The sequence below is a fragment of the Chlorocebus sabaeus genome, chromosome 16, assembly GCF_047675955.1.
Source record: "Chlorocebus sabaeus isolate Y175 chromosome 16, mChlSab1.0.hap1, whole genome shotgun sequence".
In the NCBI taxonomy this organism is placed as follows: domain Eukaryota; kingdom Metazoa; phylum Chordata; class Mammalia; order Primates; family Cercopithecidae; genus Chlorocebus; species Chlorocebus sabaeus.
Genome location: NC_132919.1, coordinates 75524127 through 75545176, shown reverse-complemented (window position 1 = coordinate 75545176; position 21050 = coordinate 75524127). Strand labels below are relative to the sequence as shown.

The 21050-nt window shown below is 48.8% G+C and overlaps 1 long non-coding RNA gene across 1 annotated transcript; it reads right to left on the bottom strand.

The window, feature by feature from the left end:
* Positions 1-9185: 9185 nt before the first annotated feature.
* On the bottom strand, positions 9186-10792 carry LOC140708792 (uncharacterized). Its single transcript, XR_012088995.1, has 3 exons — positions 10700-10792; positions 10034-10108; positions 9186-9413 (listed from the first exon to the last, which is right to left on the bottom strand). It is a non-coding gene; the product is annotated as an uncharacterized lncRNA (long non-coding RNA).
* Positions 10793-21050: the final 10258 nt, after the last annotated feature.

The window sequence follows — 21050 nt, the reverse complement described above, 5'->3', positions numbered from 1 at the left end:
ATCCCAGCTACTCGGTAGGCTGAGGCAGGAGAATAGCTTGAACCCAGGAGGCGGAGGTTGCAGTGAGCCAAGATCGTGCCATTGCACTCCAACCTGGGCAACAAGAGTGAAACTCTATCTCAAAAAAAAAAAAAAAAAAAAAAAAAATTAGCCGGGCATGGTGGCACATGCCTGTACTCCCCGGTCCTTGGGAGGCTGAGGCAGGGAGAATCGCTTGAACTCAGGAGGCAGAGGTTGCAGTGAGTCAAGATCATGCCACTGCACTGCAGCCTGGTGACAGGGTGAGACTGTATCTCAAAAAAACAAAACAAAACCAAACAAAACCTGATCCATGTATCTCACCACATACCAAAATTAACTCAAAATTTGTCATAGGTCAAATGTAAAATTTAAAATTATAAAACTTCCAGAAGAAAACCTAAGAGGAAATATATTTGACCTTGGGCTAGGCAAAGGTTTCTTAAATATGACACCAAAACCAGGGATTCATAAAAGAACAACAAGTTGATAAATTGGATTTATCAAAATAAAAATCTTTTCAAAAGACACTGTTAAGAAAATGAAGAGAAGCCACAGACAGCAAAAAATTTTGCAAAACACATTTCTGAAAAAGGACTTGTATCCAAAATATACAAATAACTCTTAAAACTCAACAATATAAAAACATACAAACCCATTTAAAAAATCAGCAAAAAATCTGAACAGACATCTCCTCGAAGAAGATACACAGATGGCAAATAAACATTTGATGTTCCACATCATATTTCATCAGGGAATTGAAAATTAAAACAAAAGCAAAAACAAAAAATGTGATATCACTACACACCTATCAGAATAGCAACAATTTAAAATACTAACAATATCAATTGCTGACAAGGATATGAGGCAATAGGGACTCTCATTCATTGTTAGTGGGAACACAAAATGCTACAGCCACACTGGAAGGCAGTTTGGAAGTTTCACATAAAGCTAAATCGGCGATCCAACCATCCCACTCCTAAGCATTTACCCAACTGATTTGAAAACTATGTCTACACAAACACCTGCATGCAACTGTTTTCAGCAGCTTGATTTATAATTGCCAAACCCTGGAAGCAACCAAGATGGTCAACAGGTAAATGGATAAACAAACTGTGAACATCTATCCAGTGGAATATTATTCAGTGATAAAATATATGGATGGCTGGGCACGGTGACTCACACCTGTAATCCCAGCACTTTAGGAAGCCAAGGCAGGCGGATCACGAGGTCATGAGTTCGAGACCAGCCTGGCCAACATTAGCAGGGCATGGTGAGGCACCTGTAATCCCAGCTACTCGGGAAGCTGAGGCAGGAGAATTGCTTGAACCCGGGGGGTGGAGGTTGCAGTGAGCTGAGATTGTGCCACTGCATTCCAGCCTGGGGGACAGAGCAAGATGCCATCTCAAAAAAAAAAAAAAAAAAAAGATATGGATGAATCTTGGATGCCTATTTCTAAGTGAAAGAAGCCAGCCTGAAAAGGCTACCAATTGTATAATTCCAATTACATGGTTCTATAAAGGCAAAACTCTAGTGATGGTAAAAAGATGAGTGGTTAAAAGGAGTTTGTGGGGTAGGGAGGAAGGATTGAATAGATGAAGCAGATGAAGCACATGGATTTTTTTTTTTAGGATGGTGAAAACTATTCTATATAATACTGTAATGATGTAAATATGTTATACATTTATCAAAAACCCTAGAACTTTACAGCACAAAGAGCAAATCATAATGCATGCAAATTTTAAAAATCATTTAGAAGGTTGGGGGATCTCAGAAGAGAATGCAGAATGTGACAACACAATCTATCACAAATGTATGAAACAACCTCACTAAAAGAGGTGAGGGTAAAGGTGCTGACCCAGGTCACTTTGGAAATATGTAGTCTGTAAGACTAAAGTCTAAAGAAATTTTCCATAAGCACTGTACTCTAGTTGATAAAGTTATTTCCCACAGAGGTACAGGTTAACAATTCTGTTACTGCTGTATGTGTGTAATGAAATTACACAATTAAGTCGGCTGGGGATGGTGGTCATGTCTGTCACTCTAGCACTTTGGGAGGCCGAGGCAGGTAAATCACTTGAGGCCAGGAGTCACTTGAGATCAGCCTGGCCAACATGGAGAAACCCGATCTCTACTGAAAATACAAAAATTAGCCAGGTATGGTGGCGGGCATCTGTAGTCCCAGTTACTCGGGAGGCTGAGGCAGGAGAATCACTTGAACTTGGGAGGCAGAGGTTGCAGTAAACTGAGATTACGCCACTGCACTCCATCCTGGGTGACAGGTGAGACTCCATCTCAAAAGCAAACAAACAAACAACAACAACAAAAAAACCCCAAAACAATTCAGTAAATGGATGGTTGATGGGAGGAGCCAGATTTCTCTCTATGTAGGAGGTTACAGGAGGTTACAGGAAAACAAATGAGGTCACAGGAAAGTAAGGAGAGAAGGCAAGAATAATAGAATGATCTATGGATTAGAACTGGAGACATCAGTATAAACTCATGTTTAATTGGCTTATTTATTTATTTATTTATTTATTTATTTTTGAGACAGGATCTCACTCTGTCACTCAAGCTGGAGTACAGTGGTGTGATCTCAGTTCACTACAGCCTTGACTTCATGGGATCAGGTGGCCCTCCCACTTTAGCTTCCCAGGTAGGTGAAACTATAGGCACGTGCCACCACACCCAGCTAATCTTTTTGTATGTTTAGTAGAGATGGAGTTTCACCCTGTTGTGCAGGCTGGTCTCAAACGATCCTCCTGCCTTGGCCTCTCGAAGTGCTGGGGTTGTAGGTGTAAGCCACCATGCCCAGTCCCATGTTTAGCTTAATACAAATAAGGATGGTTACATATAGAAATATTTATAGATTCATCTGTACATGGTTAGCACACACATACATATATGTATATGTGTATATGTATATGTGTATATGTATATGTGTGTGTGTATATGCATATTTCCTTGCTCTGTCAGATGAGAAGGCCAAAAGCAACCATAAAAGTGTATCTCTATGTCATGTTTTGGTAATTCTCACAGTATTTCAAACTTTTTCATTACTATTGTATGTGTTATAGTGCTCTGTGCTTAGTGATTTTTTTTATATGGAGTTTCACTCTTGTTGCCCAGGCTGGAGTGCAATGGCATGATCTCGGCTCACAGCAACCTCCGCCTCCTGGGTTCAAGCCATTCTCCTGCCTCAGCCTCCGGAGTAGATGGGATTACAGCATGTGCCACCGAACCTGGCTAAATTTGTATTTTTAGTAGAGATGGGGTTTCACCATGTTGGTCAGGCTGGTCTCAAACTCAGGTGATCCACCTGCCTTGGCCTCCCAAAGTGTTGGGATTACAGGTGTGAGCCACCGTGCCCGGCCATGTGATTTTTGATGTCACTATTGTTCTGGGGAGCCATGAGTCTCACCTATATAAGATGATGAACTTAATCAACAAATGTTGCACATGTTCTGACAGCTGCACCAACTAGTCATACCCCCAGCTCTTCCCTTCTCCTCAGACCTCCTATTCCCCAAGACATGACAATATTGAAATTGAGCCAGTTAATAACCCTACAATGGCCCTGAAGTGTTCAAGGGAAAGAAAGAGTCTCCCACTTCTCACTTTAAATCAAAAGCTAGAAAAGATGGAGCACAGTGAGGACAGCATGTCAAAGCCAAGCCAGGCCAAAAGCTGGGCCTCTTGTGCCAAACAGCCAAGTTGTGAGTGCAAAGGAAAAGTTCTTGAAGGGAACTAAAAGTGAACACATGAAGGCAAAACAGGCCCCAAATCTCTTCAATCCTATGAATGCTGAGAAAGGTGAGGTAGCTGCTGAAGAAAAGTTGGAAGCCAGCAGAGGTTGGTTTAAGAGGTATGAGGAAAGAAGCCATCTCCATAATTTAAAAGTGTAAGGTGATTCAGGAGGTCAGGAGTTCAAGACCAGCCTAGTCAGCCTGGTGAAACCCTGCCTCTACTAATAAAAAATGTGAACATTAGCTCAGCTTGGTGGCACATGCCTGTAGTCCCAGCTACTTGCGAGGCTGAGGTATGATAATTGCTTGAACCCAGGAGGCAGAGGTTGCAGTGAGCCAAGATTACGCCAGTGCACTCCAGCCTGGGTAACAGAGCAAAACTCCATCTCAAAAAGACCCCCAAAAACCAAAACAAAAAACAAAAGAAGAACACTAATAGACAATCTAAATAGACCTGTACCTATTAAAGAAATTGAATCAATAACTAATATTTTCCCAAACAGAAGGCACCAGTCCCAGATGAGTTCACTGGTGAATTCTACCAAACATTCGAGGAAGAAATTATGCCAGTTATCTACAATGTCTTTCAGAAGTTAAAAGTAGAGGGAATGATTCCTAACTCATTCTATGAGGCAAGCATTACCCTAATGTCAAAACTGGACAAACATATTACAAGAAAATAAAACTACAGGTCAATATCTCTCATGAACATAAATGCGAAAGTCCTCAGCAATATACTAGCAAATCGAAGCCAACAATGCATAAAAGTAATTACACACCACAACCAAGTGGGATTTATCCCAGAGATGCAAGACTGGTTCAACATTTGAAAATCAGTTAATGCAATCCATCACATTAGCAGGCTAAGGGGAAAAAAATCACATGATTATACAAATAAGTGCCGAAAAAGCAGTTGACAAAATCCAACACCTGTTCATGATAATGATATAAAGTCTTGGCCAGGTGTGGTCACTCAAACCTGTAATCCCAGCACTTCGGGAGGCCGAGGTGGGCGGATCACAAGGTCAGGAGTTTGAGACCAGCCTGGCCAACATGGTGAAACCCTGTCTCTACTAAAAATACAAAAGCCGGGCACGGTGGCCTGTGCCTGTAATCCCAGCTATTTGGGAGGCTGAGGCAGGACAATTGCTCGAACCAGGGAGGTGGAGGTTGCAGTGAGTCGAGATCATGCCAGTGCACTCCAGCCTGGACAACAAAGCAAGACTCCATCTTAGAGAAAAAAAAAAAAAGTCTCAGCAAAGTAGGAATAGGAGGGAATTTCCTCAACTTGATAAAAACAAAATCTACAAAAAACCTAAAGGTAACATCATGTCTAATAGTAAGAAGCTCAAAGCTTTCCTGCTAAGATCAGCTGAGCAAGGATATCCTCTCTCACCTCTGCTTTTCAACATTGTACTGGAAATCTTAGCTAAGGTAATAAGACAAGAAAAGGAAATAAAAGATACATAGACTGAGAAGGAAAAAAAATCAAATTGTCTTTGTTCACTGATGACATAGTCATCTATGCAGAAAGTCTGTAAGAATCAACAACAACAACAACAAAAATCTCCTGTAACTAGTAAGTGATTATAGCAAGGTTTTAGGATACGAGGTTGATATTACAAAAGTCAGTCACTTTCCTATATACCAGCAATGAACATGTGGCATTTGAAATTAAAAAACACATTACTATTTATATTAGCAGTGCAAAAAATGAAATATTTAGGTATAAGTCTAACAAAATATATACAAGATCAATATGAGGAAAACTACAAAACTGATGAAGGAGATTAAAGAAGAACTAAATAAATGGAGAGATATTCTAGGTTCAAAGATAGGAAGACTCAATATTGTCACAATGTGAGTTCTCCCCTTACTTGATCTATAGATTCAGTGTAATCCCAGTTGAAATCTCAGCAGCCTATTTTGCGGGTTAACAAAATGATTCTAAAACGTCTATAGGGAGGCAAATGACCTGGAATAGTCAATTCCACAGTGAAAGAGAAGAGCAATGTTGGAAGACTGACACTACCCAACTTCAAGGTGTACTATAAAGCTACAGTAATCACCGGGTACGGTGGCTCATGCCTGTAATCCCAGCACTTTGGGAGGCTGAGGCAGGCAGATCACGAGGTCAGGAGTTCGAGACCAGCCTATCCAACATAGGGAAACCCTGTCTCTACTAAAAATACAAAAGAAAATTAGCCAGGTGTGGTGGCACGTGCCTGTAATCCCAGCTACTCGGGAGGCTGAGGCGGGAGAATTGCTTGAACTCGGGAGGCAGAGGTTTCAGTGAGCTGAGACCATGCCATTGCACTCCAGCCTGGGTGACAGAGTAAGACTCCATCTCAAAAAAAAAAAAAAAGAAAGAAAGAATGAAAGACTTGACACTTCACCAAAGAAGGTACACAAATGGCAAGTAAGCATATGAAAAGGTATTTAACCTCATGTGTCATTAGGGAATTACAAATTAATATGACAATGACATACCACTACATACCTATTAGAATGGCCAAAATCCAAAACACTGACAATGCCAAACACTGATGAGGATGTGGAACAGCAGGAACTCTCATTCACTGCTGGTGGGAATGCAAAATGATACAGCCACCTTGGCAGACAGTTTGGCAGTTTCTTATAAAACTAAACATACTCTTACCATACTATCCAGCAGTTGTGCTACTTGGTATTTACCCAAATAAATGGAAAAGTCATGTCCACAAACCTGCACATGGATATTTAGAGCAGCCTTTTTTTTTTTTTTTCCATAATTGCCAAAATGTGGAAGCAACCAAGATATTTTCAGGAGGTGAACAGATAAATAAACTATGGTACATCCAGACAATGGAGCATTATTCATTGCTAAAATGAAATTAACTATCAAGTCATGGAAAAACATGGAGGAAACCTAAATGTATATTACTGAAGTGAAAAAAGCCAATCTGAAGAAGCTACATACTATATATTGCAACTGTATGACACTGTAGAAAAGGCAAACTATGGAGACAATAAAAGGATCACTACGGAGACAATAAAAGGATCAGTGATTGCCCAGGGGTTGGCGGAGAGGAGGATGAAGAGGTAGAACACAGAGGATTTTTAGGGCAGTGAAATTGTTCTGTATGATACTCCAATGGGATATACAACTCATTATACATTTGTCAAAATCCATGGACTGTACAATACATAGAGTGAACCCTAATGTAAACTCTGCACTTTAGAGGATAATGATGTGTCAAAGGAGGTTCATTGATTGCAACAAATGTACTGCTGTGGTGTAGAATGTCAACAGTGGGGAAGGCTGTGTGTGTGCATACGGGGTGCACAGAGGCAGTGTCTGGGAACTCCGTACTTTCTGCTCAATTTTACTGTTAACCTAAAACTGCTCTAAAAAGTTATGGTTTAGGGCTGGGCTCAGTGGCTCGCACTTGTAATCCCAACACTCTGAGAGACAGAGAGGCGGTACCCAGGTAACAGATTTGGGAGGCATTTAGAGTGGGGTGGCAGCCACCACGGCAGTGGGCTATCTTACGCAGGAAGGTGATACGGCCTAGAGAGAGTAAAAGGCTGGCCAGGCGCGGTGGCTCATGCCTGTAATCCCAGCACTTTGGGAGGCCGAGGTGGATGGATTACCTGAGGTCAGGAGTTCGAGACCAGCCTAGCCAACATGGCAAAACCTCATCTCTACTAAAAATACAGCCGGGCATGGTGGTGCTTGCCTGTAATTCCAGCCACTTGGGAGACTGAGGCAGGAGAATTGCTTGAACCCGGGAGGTGGAGGTTGCAGTGAACCAAGATGGCATCACTGACCTCCAGCCTGAGTGACAGAGCAAGATTATCTCAAAAAAAAAGGAGAGTAAAAGGCCAAGAAAGGGACCCAGAAGCTCTGGCCTTCAGGCAGTGGACAGATTGGATGGTGAGGTAATTCTGTGTCCAGTGGCTCAAGGAAGGTGCGGCCCCAGGGCCCAGGCTGCAGGGAGGCTGGGAAGGTGAGGCTTGGGTCCCACAAGGAGGGAGGCCAGCTTGCAGTGGGAGGAGGGTAAGGAATTGGAGGGGAGTATGATGCTGTTGGTTGCCGGTGGGAGGGATGAGGGGTGAATCTTTTTCCCCACAATCTGGAGTTCTGCAGGGAAGGCAGGAGGAGAAATGTGAGAGGATGGCAGGGCTCAGGGAAGGTGTCTATAGGATGAAGAAGGTGGGAGAGTGGGGCCGGGCGCGGTGGCTCAAGCCTGTAATCCCAGCACTTTGGGAGGCCGAGACGGGCGGATCACGAGGTCAGGAGATCGAGACCATCCTGGCTAACACGGTGAAACCCCGTCTCCACTAAAAAATACAAAAAATTAGCCGGGCGAAGTGGTGGGCGCCTGTAGTCCCAGCTACTCGGGAGGCTGAGGCAGGAGAATGGCGTGAACCCGGGAGGCGGAGCTTGCAGTGAGCTGAGATCCGGCCACTGCACTCCAGCCTGGGCGACAGAGCGAGACTCTGTCTCGGGAAAAAAAAAAAAAAGAAGGTGGGAGAGTGTTTATAGACCGAGGGGACAGAGTCTTCAGGGATAGCCCAGAGCACTGAGCACAGGTAGAAGCAATGAGAGACTTTTTCATGGGTTGCTTTGATTTATTCTAGAAAAAGTATGACATTAACTCCTAACAAAGAAAGAAAGAAATGGAAAACACCCATAATCTCATCTCTCAATCTGCTCAAAGGTTCAGTTTTCTTCCGATGTCAAAAAGTTTTCCTGGTAGAGAGAGGAAGGGAATCCAAGGCAGTCTCGTTCCCAGACCTTGGACTGCCCTGGGAAGAGTAGACGGGGCGGGTGGGCTGTGGGGCTGGGCGCTGAGGACTCGGCCACAAAGGGATCTCATAAGGAATCTGTCAGAAATAAATAAAAAGATTGTCCCCCCAGGTCCTTCCCACCTCCTGGTCCCCCCTCCCCTCTTCCCTCAGGCCACCCCTTATCAGGGACCCACCCCTGACCCCCTGTGCATGGAGGGGGCTGGGAGGGCCAGGCCACAAGTGGGGAGGCTGGGCAGTAATTGAATCCAGGGGCCTCAAGACAGGCAGAGGCCAATGACTTTTCCCGGCCTAATTAGAGGGATTTTTTTCTAAACCCAGGAAACAAATCCATATGGTCTGCAATTCTTTTCTCAGGCTCTTTACCCTCCTGAAGTCGTAAATGTCGTGGGCTTTTTAGCACCGGGGGAATTGAGAAGGGGGAGGGCCCACTGGCTAAGGTTTCTCCACTGGAGCTGGGTCCAGGATCTGGGGCCTCCAGCACCAGGGTCCTGCCCAAACCCACGACCCCACTCAAACCCCCTGGGCTCCCTGGGCTAGTCCTGGCAGGCAGCCTCCATCCCTCACCCACACAAGCCTCCTCTTCTCCCCCTGGCCTCTCACTGGGCCAAAATCTCTTCCCCCATCCACCCTGCCCATTCATGTCACCTTTCCTCTGCGCCCCAGCCGCCTGTCTGCACCAGTGGCCACTGCTCTTTGTCTCTCCCCAGTTCTCCATGTGTGACCTGTTTCTACCATCAGACTAGGAAGTGGCCGGAGACCAAAAACACGTCTTTCCTGTCGGTCTTGGGGGCTTCTTAAAGGTTGCACCAAGAAACTCTTATCTGCTGTAAATAGCGGAAGGCGCTGAGGTTAAACCTAAGGCAGGAAGAAGGGAGAGCGTAGAGCTTTGTTATTTATTTATTTATTTTTGAGACAGAGTTTCACTCTTGTTGCCCAGGCTGGAGTATAATGGCGTGATCTCAGCTCACTGCAACCTCCGCCTCCCGGGTTATTCTCCTGTCTCTGACTCCCAAGTAGCTGGGATTATAGGCACGCACCACCACGCCTGACTGATTTTGTACTTTTAGTAGAGACGGGGTTTCACCATGTTGGTCAGGCTGGTCTTGAACTCCTGACTTCAGGTGATCCACCTGCCTTTTGGCTTCCCAAAGTGCTAGGATTACAGGCGTGAGCCACTGGGCCCGGCCGAGCTTTGTTATTTTTCACAAAGATGGCTCAGAGCACAGGACAGACTAGAACCTGGGAGCCAGAGCCCTGAGCTGCCTTCAGGGCAGCATCACTGGCTGACTCACTGCACCTCCAGGGCCTCGCTTTCTCCTCTATAGGACCAGGGCAGCAAAAGAAAGGTGGGAGAGGCAGGGGTTTGCAGTAAAACTGCCTGGTCAGTAGCTGAGTGGCCTTGCTCAGGGTCTTCTAAACTAAGGAGGTCACTTTGGGAGCCCGGGAGGTCCATGGGTGGGAAGGAAAGAACTTACTTTCTGCTCCCAGTTCCTCCACAAGCAGCCGAGGTTTGGGAGTTTGCAGAAGATGTCTTGCTCATGAAACCTTCCCTGTGGGGGTTGTGAGAAAAGTCCAGGTCTCAAATGGGTCTCTGTCTCTGCTGTGTATTCATAGTGTGACCTTGGGAGAGTCACTGTGCCTCTCTGAGCCTCGATTTCCTTATCTGTACAGTGGGGTGATTGTACTAGTAACTGTCCTTCGGGCACAGCACTGGGGAGGGAGAATTAATGAATAAGAGCCAGTCCCTCGTTCTCAAGGAGATTGCAGTTCAGGGGAAATGAAGAAGGGACTTTACTAAAAATCTAAGCAAGGCTGGGGCAGGGAGTTTACAGGAGAGCAGACCAGAGGGCAGACAGGCTTGCAATGCATTAGTCTCTAGCCCTGTGTCAGCCGCAACCAAACTCAGCTATCGTTCCCCGCACCCCACGGTCTTCCTCCAACTTCAGCCTAGAGGCCCAGGCTTTGTCTTTCTCACAAATCCGTGTCTGTGGGTGGTTTCTCCTTCTCCACATCACCCTGAGCCAAGAATGGGGGAAGGCGCAAGCTGCTGGCCTGGCTGGAGCCTCAGGGATGACCATGAGTGGCTTTTGCCAAACCATGTCAGGCTGAATTAAGTCACAGGGCTGGCTCCGTTCACTTACCTCTCTCCGATCTCCCGTGTTCTTCATCTGTCTATCTGTGCACAGTTGGGTTCTGGGTTCTCCGGGACAGCTGTACTCTGTCCTCACTTGCTGACGCAGCCCACATGGTGCGAAGCTTCTGTGTGGAAGTGGATCTGAGTGGGCAGGAGGGAGGTGGACTGACTTTGCTGTCACGGAAGAGGACCCCAGTCAGATCACAGGGCCGGGGCGGGCACGGGGGACGGGGAGGTTGCAGGGATGAATCCGCTTATAGTTTAATACAAGATGTAAATACAAGACCCAAAGTGGAACAGAGCCCGTGCTATGCAAAGTGCTAAGGAAGTCCTGGAGGCAATGTGAGAGAGAAATCTGGAAAGGCTTCCAGGAAGAGGTGGCAAAGGGATGTGGCTACAGATAGGTCTGTGGAGAGGGCCTCACAGGAAACAGGCTGTGCAGCAAAGATTCCAAATGGGAAAGTGTAGGCCGACCTCAGGGAACATGAGTTGCCCACACTGGCCGCAGGGAGGGAGACAGGCTGGACTGGCAGGCTGGGGTTCCGATGAGGGCCTCTGACACCAGGGTGGAGATGCCAATGACTCAGGTATTCATGGTGACCCAGGATTGTGTTAGATCTAACCTCACACATATTAGTTTTCAGTTTTGCAGCAAATTTCCGAAGTTAGTCCCATTGATCCCCATTTTACAGCTGAGGAAACAAAGGCTCTGAGAGGATCTGTGACTGCCTTGCCCAAGATCCCAGAGCTAGTAAGTGGCAGAGCCTGGGTTTGAGTCCAGGACTGTGTGACTCTAAAAACCACATTCTTTTTTTTTTTTGAGGCAGGGTCTCACTTTGTTGCCCAGACTGGAATGTAGTGGCTGGATCTCGTCTCATTGTAACCTCTGCCTCCCAGGCTCAAGCAATCCTCTCAACTCAGCCTCCCGAATAGCTGGGACCACAGGCACATGCCATCATGCCAGGCTAATTTTTTGTATTTTTAGTAGAGACGGGGTTTTGCCATGTCTGCCAGGCTAGTCTCCATCTCCTGGGCTCAAGTGATTTGCCTGCCTCAGTCTCCCAAAGTGCTGGGATTACAGGTGTGAGCCACTGCACCCAGCCAAGTCCACATTCTTTCCACTCATATCCCTTGGGGTATGAAGCCGAAATAACAAGCAGCAAAGGTGGTAAGCGTGTTCTAGAAGGTGGGCCTGGAAGACATCATTTCGGGGACCCAGGGAGGGTACCTGAGGGGCTAACGAGTGGGATCCAGCAGAGCCCAAAGTTGGAAAGGGCCGGGGTGTCTTGCAAAGGCAGACTCTTCCGAATCCCAGACTGAGGTACCAGGCTCTGGGGAACCTCCATGGATGGGCAGAGTGTGGGCACCTGGGGCTGGGCTGAGGGGTCCAGGCAGGGGCCCCAGGATAGGAATCAGTCTGCAGCATGGCTGTGCTGGTCTGCCCCTCTCCACCAGGCCTGGCTCATGTGGCCCTGTGCCAGGCTTCTGGCGGCACCAGCCTCCTGCAGCCTGGGGTGAGGGGCTGGGGGTGGAGGGGAGGGGGTTCTGGTGGCAGCATCAAGGTTAAGACGCCAGGCTCTGAACTGGGATCCCCTTTCTTCTCTCCTTTGTGGGCTCCAACTGTTCCTGTCACTCTTTGTGGGAGTGGGCGGCGATGTTGGGAGGGGAATGAGCCTTTGGCAACATCGAAATGGGGTCTGTTTATTTTCACCCTGCATCCTCCTCTCTGAATTGAATTCCAGTCTCATTCCAGGCTCCCGACCTCTCCAAATGTCCACCCATGCCCCACCCTTCATCTCCACCCCACCCCCAGTGCAACCACCTCTACCTCCACCCCCATGTTGGCAGCAGTCAGCCTGGCATGGGGGAAATGAGACCAGGGTGCTAGGGTGGCAGATGTGGCTGCCAGGTTGGCGCAGCCCCTTACTCTCAGGTGGCCTTGGGCAAACGTCTGGGTTTCAGTTGTCTCATCCATAAAGTGGGTCCTATAATGCCTCTCTGGCAGAACTAATGAAACGATCACATGGAATTGTGGCTAGGAAACTGCTTTGTAAACTTTCAAATGCTGGGCAAATGTCATCTGCTGTCTCAGAAGGCCCCAGGGAACAGGCAGCTGTGTTGCTTGGTTCAGCTGCTTAGTGACTCTGGTTAGCTCCCAGCGCCCTCGCGTCCCCTAGGGTGTCCAGGGCTTCTTCTCCCAGACTCTGCACCCAAAGTCCAGGGAACCAGGCTATGAATCCCTCTATCTGCTCCTTGCTGCAAACTGAGAGGGCAGATCCCTCCTCCTGGACTGGATGGTGGCTGCACCTTTGCCCTAGATGCAGGGTCTTTGCTGATGGAGGGCTGCCTGGCTGGCATCAGGCATCCTCTCTAAGTTTGCATCTGCCTAAGGCAGTGTCTATACCAGTCTGCCAAGCAGACTCTCCTCCTGCGAAGGGGGGCATTGCCGTGCTCCCCGACAGGGCGCCCAGACTCTCTCTGGTGCTGCCAGCCTGCCATGCTCCTGCCCTGTCCCTCAGCTCACCAGGCACCAGGTCAGGGGAGGGGGGCCACAATCTGGCCTGGGCTGCAGCCTTTCTGCCCCAGCCTCCACCCCTCACCTGAGTCACTGTTGGGGTTTACCCAGCTCCAGGGCTTCTGGCAGCCTCCCTGGAGAGGCGTGAGGCAGGCCCCAGCCTGACAGGCATGGGGCAGTCTCTGGGCACGTGCCCAGCCCATGTGTTACCCCAGGAAGTGGGGGCTGGGTGCCCAGTGCTGCTGAGGTGGCTTTTGCATGAACCTAATGTGATGGGATTCTGGCAGCTTCTTCCATCCCGCCTTGGCTTTCAGCCAATCATCGCCCTGGAAGAGATGGCATGGGGGTCTAATGGCTGCTCATTAAGGTATCAAAGAGGTAGCATTTGGACCAGAGATCTAGGCTGTGGTTCCTTGGCAGAGCCCAATCCCATTTTGATTTTTAGACAATGTCTCTCTTCATTTAACCTGAGCTTTGAGCTCCCTGGGACAAGGCACTGGTTCCTGTCTGCCATTTGAGTCCCTGATAACTAGCCCCCTGCACCAGTGGTGTGCGATGGTTGGGAGGGGACTGAAGCAGGCCGGGGTTAGATGGGGAGGGGGGTGCGGCAACAAGAGGGCCAGGAACTGAGGACCAAATCTGTGCAATTTCTTTTTTTTTTTTTTTTTTTGAGACCGAGTCTCACTCTGTCAACCAGGCTGGAGTGCAGTGGTGTGATCTCGGCTCACTGCAACCTCCGCCTCCTGGGTTCAAGCGATTCCTGTGTCTCAGCCTCCCGAGTAGCTGAAATTACAGGCATGTGCTACCATGCCTGGCTAATTTTTTGTATTTTTAGTAGAGACGGAGTTTCACGGTATTGGCCAGGCTGGTCTCATACTCCTGGCCTCAAGTGATCTGCCTGTCTCAGCCTCCCAAAGTGCTAGGATTCTAAGCAGGAACCACCTCACTGGGTGTTAGCTGTGGGATTTCAGACAGAGGTGCCGGGCTGGTTGAACCATGCCCAGCTTTAAAATCTAAAGCTCCCCGATGCCACAGATCACATCCTCCCTCCCTATCCCTACAACAAAGCTCCTCCTCATCCCAGGGAAAGCCTCTCTCCTTCCCTTCTCAGCAAAGCTCCTAGAAGGAGAGTTATACAGGGGCATCTCCACCGTCTCACTTGCCACCCTCTCCTCTGGTCACTGCCCTCTGTCTCTGCAGCCTTCTCCCAGGCCAGTTCAGTGGCCTGTCCAGCCCTCTCCCTCCTGGGCCTGCCTGCAGTCCCTCACTGGGATCATCCGCTGCCTCCTCCTGCAAGCTTGCTAGCACCTTAGGCTTTCTTGATACGGTAAGATCCAGGCCTCCCAATTCACTGACAAGTCCTTCTCAGTTATCCGCCTCCTCTTCTCCTCTGGTCACCTTAACAGGCCTGTCCAAGGGCCGAGCCCATGGGGACCTCACTTAGTGGCTTGCAGATGATTCAAAAACCTTCCACTGTAACCCTGGAATTTCCCTGAGCTCATGACAAGTACAGCTGTCCCCACTCCCTTATTCATGGGGGATACAAGACCCGCAGTGGATTCCTGAACCCAGGGACAGCACTGAATCCTATATATCCTATGCTTTTTCGATCTGATAACTGAGACGAAGTGACCAGTGGTTGGGTAGTGTTCACAGCATGGGTGTGCTGGACTAAGGGAGGATTCACGTCCCAGGCAGAATGGAGCCAGATAGCGTGAGATTTTCATCATGATACTCAGAACGAGGTGCAATTTAAAATGTACAAACTGTTTATTCTGGAATTGTCCATTTCCTATTTTCAGACTGAGGTTGACCACAAGTCACTGAAACCAGGGAAAGTGAAAGGGACGTGGATAAGGGGGACAAGAGTATAACCAGTGTCTCCTGACCTCCCCTGCGATGTCCCAAAGGCTTCTCCAACTCCACATGGAATTCTTGCTCTTTCAGGAAACCCTCCTACCCTGAGCTCCCCAATGAACAGCTCCATCATGCCCATTGCCAAGGCTTAAGGCTGGGGAGTCATCTAGACTCCTCTCTGCTTCATTATCTTCCCATCTGATCCGGTGCCAAGGCTAGTCATTGTCTCTCCTTACAATTCCCTGGGTTGCCTCCCTGTTTTCCTCCTCACTGCTGGTTCCCCCAGAATATGAAGCACTAACCTCCCACCCCCATTCTTGTGCTTTTGCTCCAGCTCTTTCCTCCGTCTGAGATATCCTCCCCAGTTCCTTTCCATCCCCACACCCAGATCCTGTCCATCCCTCCAGGCTGGATTCAAACGGCTCCCCTGCAGAATTCTTCCTGCGTCCCTGCAGCCGGAAAACTTCCTCCCTCTTTGGAACCCCAGTGCGTCCTGGACACTCTTGCACCATAATATATTATTGTTTCCTAGTGATCCTTAGTGGAAGTTCGTACTTTGGTCTGGGGGAGGAGGCTTGCTCTGGCTGCCTGTTGAAGAAGCCTAACTGTCACTCTAGACTGGAGGCCACATTTGCTGTTTTTAAGGGGCCTGCTTTTGGGGATGGTACCTCAATTTCCCCCACTCTCAGCCCTATGCTTCAGGTAGGACGATATCTCTGCCGTAGGGACAGAGCGTGGGACCTCCACCTTAGTCAACTGGTGATCACATTTCCAAGCCACAGGGGTGGGCCAGTCAGAACCAGGGAGACACCTGGAGACCTTTGTTGGGATTTTTAGGATTGAGGGGGGTCTCTTCCCCACTGCCTTGAACCTGAAGCTTTGCAGCCTCTTGTCCCCACAAGGAGAGAACCTATCTGAGGAAATAGAGGCACGAAGTGGAAAAAGAACAACCAGGTTCTGGAGGTGTTGTTTGAGCTTCTAAATCAAGCTGTGCCTAGAGCCAGCCCTATTCCCTTTTCACTTCTGATGGACACTAAGTTCCCTCTCACCACCCCGGGTGGGGTTTTCTCCCTCTTGCAACACAAATAATCCTAACTGGTATTGAGGGTGAGGAGAGAGGAGCTCCTAGGTGGCCGCATCAGGGCTCTCAACATCATCTTCCCAGAGGTGGGGGTGGGGCCTCTAATGTTGATGAATGGAAGCGGGGCAGTTCTGTGCCCTTGGCCCACACATCCTGTGCAGACTGAAGGCATCCCAAGGTCTGCAGGGTAGAAGGTGAACCATCTGGACTACCAATGGAAGACTTGGGCCCTGGGGTGGAGCTGGGGCTCCAGAATGTGGACGCCAAGGGCTTCTCAGTGTGAGTCAGAAGGACCCCCAATTTCTATGAGTCTCTAGAATATGAAATGGGGATGGGAACATTCCCAAGCTTTTCCAAAGGGAGCAGTTCCAGCCCAGGGAGGAGACCCAAATCTACCTTTCCCAGAAGCCCTTTGGGAATGTTGCTGGAAACGACTGGAGCAGGGATTGCTGGGAAGGGAGCAGAGGGATGGGGAAGTTCCCGGATACTGTGGGAAGAGGGCAGGACTGAGTGCCCTGTGAGGGATGGGAGGTGAGAGCTGGAATGTTCCTGAATGTTCTTGCATGACGGAACCTTTGGGAAATGTTTTTGGACTCAACCCTGGATGGTTGGAAGGCTGGAATAGGTAGATGCCCCAGCTGCAGTATCATGGGAAGTGGGGAGTGGGGATTATTGTGGAAAACCCTGACTTCCAGTCGAGCCTGGGAGGGATCGCCCTGGGTGTGGGCATGATCTGAATGGGGGTGTTGTGCTGGAGACCCTAAGGGTGTGTGCTGAGAATGTCTGCCCCCTACTTCGATAGAGCTAGACAGAGACTGCAGCCCAGGCATGGCCCAGGGCAGGAAGGCTGTGGAGGGGAGACTGATGTAGCTGGGAAGGGTCAGTGTGGGAGCAGGGGTGTTGGGAGGAGTGTAAGGTGGGGGGCAGGAGGCTGACGAAGGAGCCCTCCTTGCCTCAGCTCTTCTGTATCCAGATGCCTGGGGGCCTAGTCTTGTCCCCTGGCCTTCTGCCCACCAGCTGCCACAGAGCTGGGAGGAATCTGCTTTGCATTATCAGAGGAGCAGCCTCCCCCAGGCATATGGTCAGCAGATCCTCAAGCTGAGCATCATGGGAAGTGTCTTCTCTTGACCCCAGAGCTGGCCTAGCCCCTTCTTCCCCTAGAGCACAGGGCTACAGGCTCAGCGCCCCTCCACGCCCCTCCCTGCTGGATGAAGAGGCCTCTCACATTGTTCCACGTCTCATTGCTGCTTCATTGCCCCAGATGAAAGAGGGGAGGAAGGCACTAGGGGAAGAGATGGGACCCTGATGGGCTGGCGGAGATGAAGGCTCATGCATCCTCCAGCCTGCAGGGTGAGAGAGACAGAGAGAGCCTCCGGGTTTGGACCCAGAGGAGAGAGAGAGGCTTTGGGGTAGCAGTGGGGTGGAGGAGGGGAGACTATAGGCCTCAAGCCCAAGGAGATGGATGACACAGGGAGAAGCAAGGGAGTATCCATCATCTACTGCGGAGCCCACTGAGGGCTCAGCATGAGTCCATGCTCTGGGAGGCACGAGCTGAGCTGCTTAGCATGGTGCCTTGAAATGGGGCTAGCCCAAATGGAGATGTGCTGTAAGAATAAAATACACACTGGATTTTGAAAACTTGGTAGGACCAAAAACATAAAATTTTTTATTAATAATTTTAAAATACTGAGCCAGGCGTGGGTGGCTCACCCTATAATTATAGCACTGTGGGAGGCCTAGGCAGGAAAAGTCCTAGAAGCCAGGAGTTTGAGACCAGCCCGGACAACATAGCAAGACCCCAACTCTAAAAAATATCATATATATATATATCTTATATATTTTAATATTTTAAATATTATATATAATATTTCAAAATGTTATGTATATAATTATGTTGAAATAACACTTTGGATTTATTGTGCTAAATAAAATGTATTATTAAGTTCACCTGTTTCTTTTCACTTGTGTAATGTGGCTACTAAAAATTTTAAATTACATATATGTCACTTGCATCATATTTTTATTGGATGGAGCTACCTCAGACCACACTCATTCATTTATTCAACATAATTTTATGAGTGCCAACTATATGCCAGGGAAGGTGCTAAGGATTAGAAGATGAGCAAAACCAGACCCCATCTCTGGTTTTCCGGAGTTTACAGTAATCAAATAATCACTCAAGACGGGTGCCTAATTACAAAGAGAGATGAAGTGGTCTAAAGAAAGGCAGTGAACATGGTGTGCTCTGAAACCTGATTTCGGCCCAGAGTTCAGTGAGGGCTGCCCTAAGAAAGTACTGGGCTGAGGAAACTTGGGAAAAAGGGTTTGAAAGAGTGTCCTTCCAGGCAGAAGGCATAGCGTATGCAAAGGCCCTGTGGCTTGAGGGACCGGCAACACTTGAAGAATTATAAGAGGCCTGGCTTGGGGGTGAGGAGGAGGAGGAGGAGGAGGAGGAGGATGATGGCTACAACAAGACAGTGAGTCTGGAGGACTCCCTGTGCTCTGTGCTCCCGCCCTCCAGGGCCTTTGCTGAGCTGGGTCCTCTGCCAGAAGCACTCTCCTCCCCAGGTTTGTTAACTTCACTCATCCTTGAGCACTCAGCTTCCACACAGCCTCCAAGGCCACATTAAGATTGGTAAGCAGGCTGGGTGCAGTGGCTCACGCCTGTAATCCCAGCATTTTGGGAGGCCAAGATGGGAGAATTGCTTGAGGCCAGGAGTTTGAGACCAGCCTGATCAACATAGGGAGACCCTATCTTTTTTTAAAAAAAATAAAAGGTTGATAAGCTGAAAGCTGGTGAAGCATTTTAGCTGCTGAGAGGGAATCAGGGAAGGAAGAATGGAAGGAGACAAAAAGGATTTCTATACAATGTGATGGGGGGATGTGCTGCAGAGGGAATCTTGGGTACCATGTTGTATTAGTTCATTTTTACACTGCTATAAAAAACTACCTGACACTGGGTAATTTATAAAGAAAAAGGTTTATTATTTATTTATTTATTTATTTTGAGGCAGAGTCTTGCTCTGTCACTTAGACTGGAGTGCAATGGTGCAATCTCAGCTCACTGCAATCTCCGCCTCCCAGGTTCAAGTGATTCTCTCACCTCAGCCTCCTGAGTAGCTGGGATTACAGGCACGTGCTACCATGCCTGGCTATTTTTAGTGGAGATGGGGTTTCACCATGTCAGCCAGGCTGGTCTCAAACTCCTGACCTCAAATGATCCATCCTCCTCCATCCTCCTCAGCCTCCCGAAGTTGTGGGATTACAGGCGTGAGCCACCGTGCCCAACCAAGAAAAAGGTTTAATTGACTCACAGTTCTGTATGACTGGGAGACCTCAGGAGACTTACAATCGTGGTGGAAGGCGAAGGGGAAGCAGGCACCTTCTTCACACCGCAGCAGGAGAGCGAGGGCGGTGGGGTAAACTGCCATACACTATTTTTTTTTTTTTTTTGAGACGGAGTCTAGCTCTGTCACCCAGGCTGAAGAGCAGTGGTGTGTTCTCGACTCACTGCAACTTCTGCCTCCCAGGCTCAAGCAATTCTCCTGCCTCAGCCTCCAGAGTAGCTGGGATTACAAGCACATGCCACCAGGCCTGGCTAATTTCTGTATTTTAGTAGAGACAGGTTTTCACCAGGTTGCCCAGGCTGGTCTTGAACTCCTGACCTCAGGTGATCCACCTGCCTTGGCCTCCCAAAGTGCTGGGATTACAGGTGTGAGCCACCATGCCCAGCCCACACACTTCTAAACCATCAGATTTTGTGAGAACTCACTCATTATCACAGGAACAGCTTGGGGGAACCACCCCCATGATCCAATCACTCCCCACCAGGTCCCTTCCTCGACACGCGGGATTACAATTGGAGATGAGATTTGGGTGGGGACACAGAGCCAAACCACATCAAACGTCTTTATGGTTTTTAGCCCTCCTGTTCCTACGAGCCCCTGGACGGTGTCAGTCACTTCCCTGCCCACCACTGCATGCCCCTTGCTCTGAGGAGCTCTTTAAAAGCCCCTCTTCTCACCACCCCTATGCTTCCTCCTTGACTTCAGGCCACCACTGACTCCCACCTCTCAGCCCACCCTGCTCCACCCAGCACCCTCCGCTCTGCAGCTGGAGCTAGTGCTTTCTGAGTACAAGTCTGGGCTGGGTGTGGTGGCTCACACCTGTAATCCCAGTACTTTGGGAGGCCAAGGCAGGAGGATGGCTTGAGCTCAGGAGTTCAAAAGCAGCCGAGGCAACATGGCGAAACCCCATCTGCACGAAACATACAAAATAATTAGCCAGGTGTGGTGGCGTGTGCCTGTTGTCCCAGCTACTCTGGAAGCCGAGGTAGGAGCATCACTTGAGCCAGGAAAGTTGAGGCTGCAGTAAGCTGAGATTACACTGCTGCACTCCAGCCTGGGTGACAGAGCAAGACTCTGTCTCAAATTTTAAAAAATAAAAAATAATCAGTAATAAAGTACAAGTCTGTCTATGGCACTTCTATACTTAAAACCCCCCAGTGGCTCCCCAGTGTTCCAAGAATGTAGTCTGGACCGCCTAGTGTGTCTCTTCACAAGCTCTCCCCCATGGGGCCCCACTGATCACCTTCCTGCTCACTCTCTGGGCTCCAGGCCCCAGAGCCTCCCCAGGCCCCGTGTGTTTTGTGCTGGTGCCCGCCAGGGCCTTTGCTGAGCCGGTTCTTCTGCCAGAAGCACTCTCCCCCGACCCGTCCTGTTAACTCCACTCATCCTTTTTTTTTTTTTTTTTTTTTTTTAAAGACAGAGACTGGCTCTGCCTCCCAGGCTGGAGTGCAGTGGCGCCATCTCGGCTTACTGCAAGCTCTGCCTCCTAGGTTCACGTCATTCTCCTGCCTCAGCCTCCCGAGTAGCTGAGACTACAAGTGCCAACCACCACGCCTGG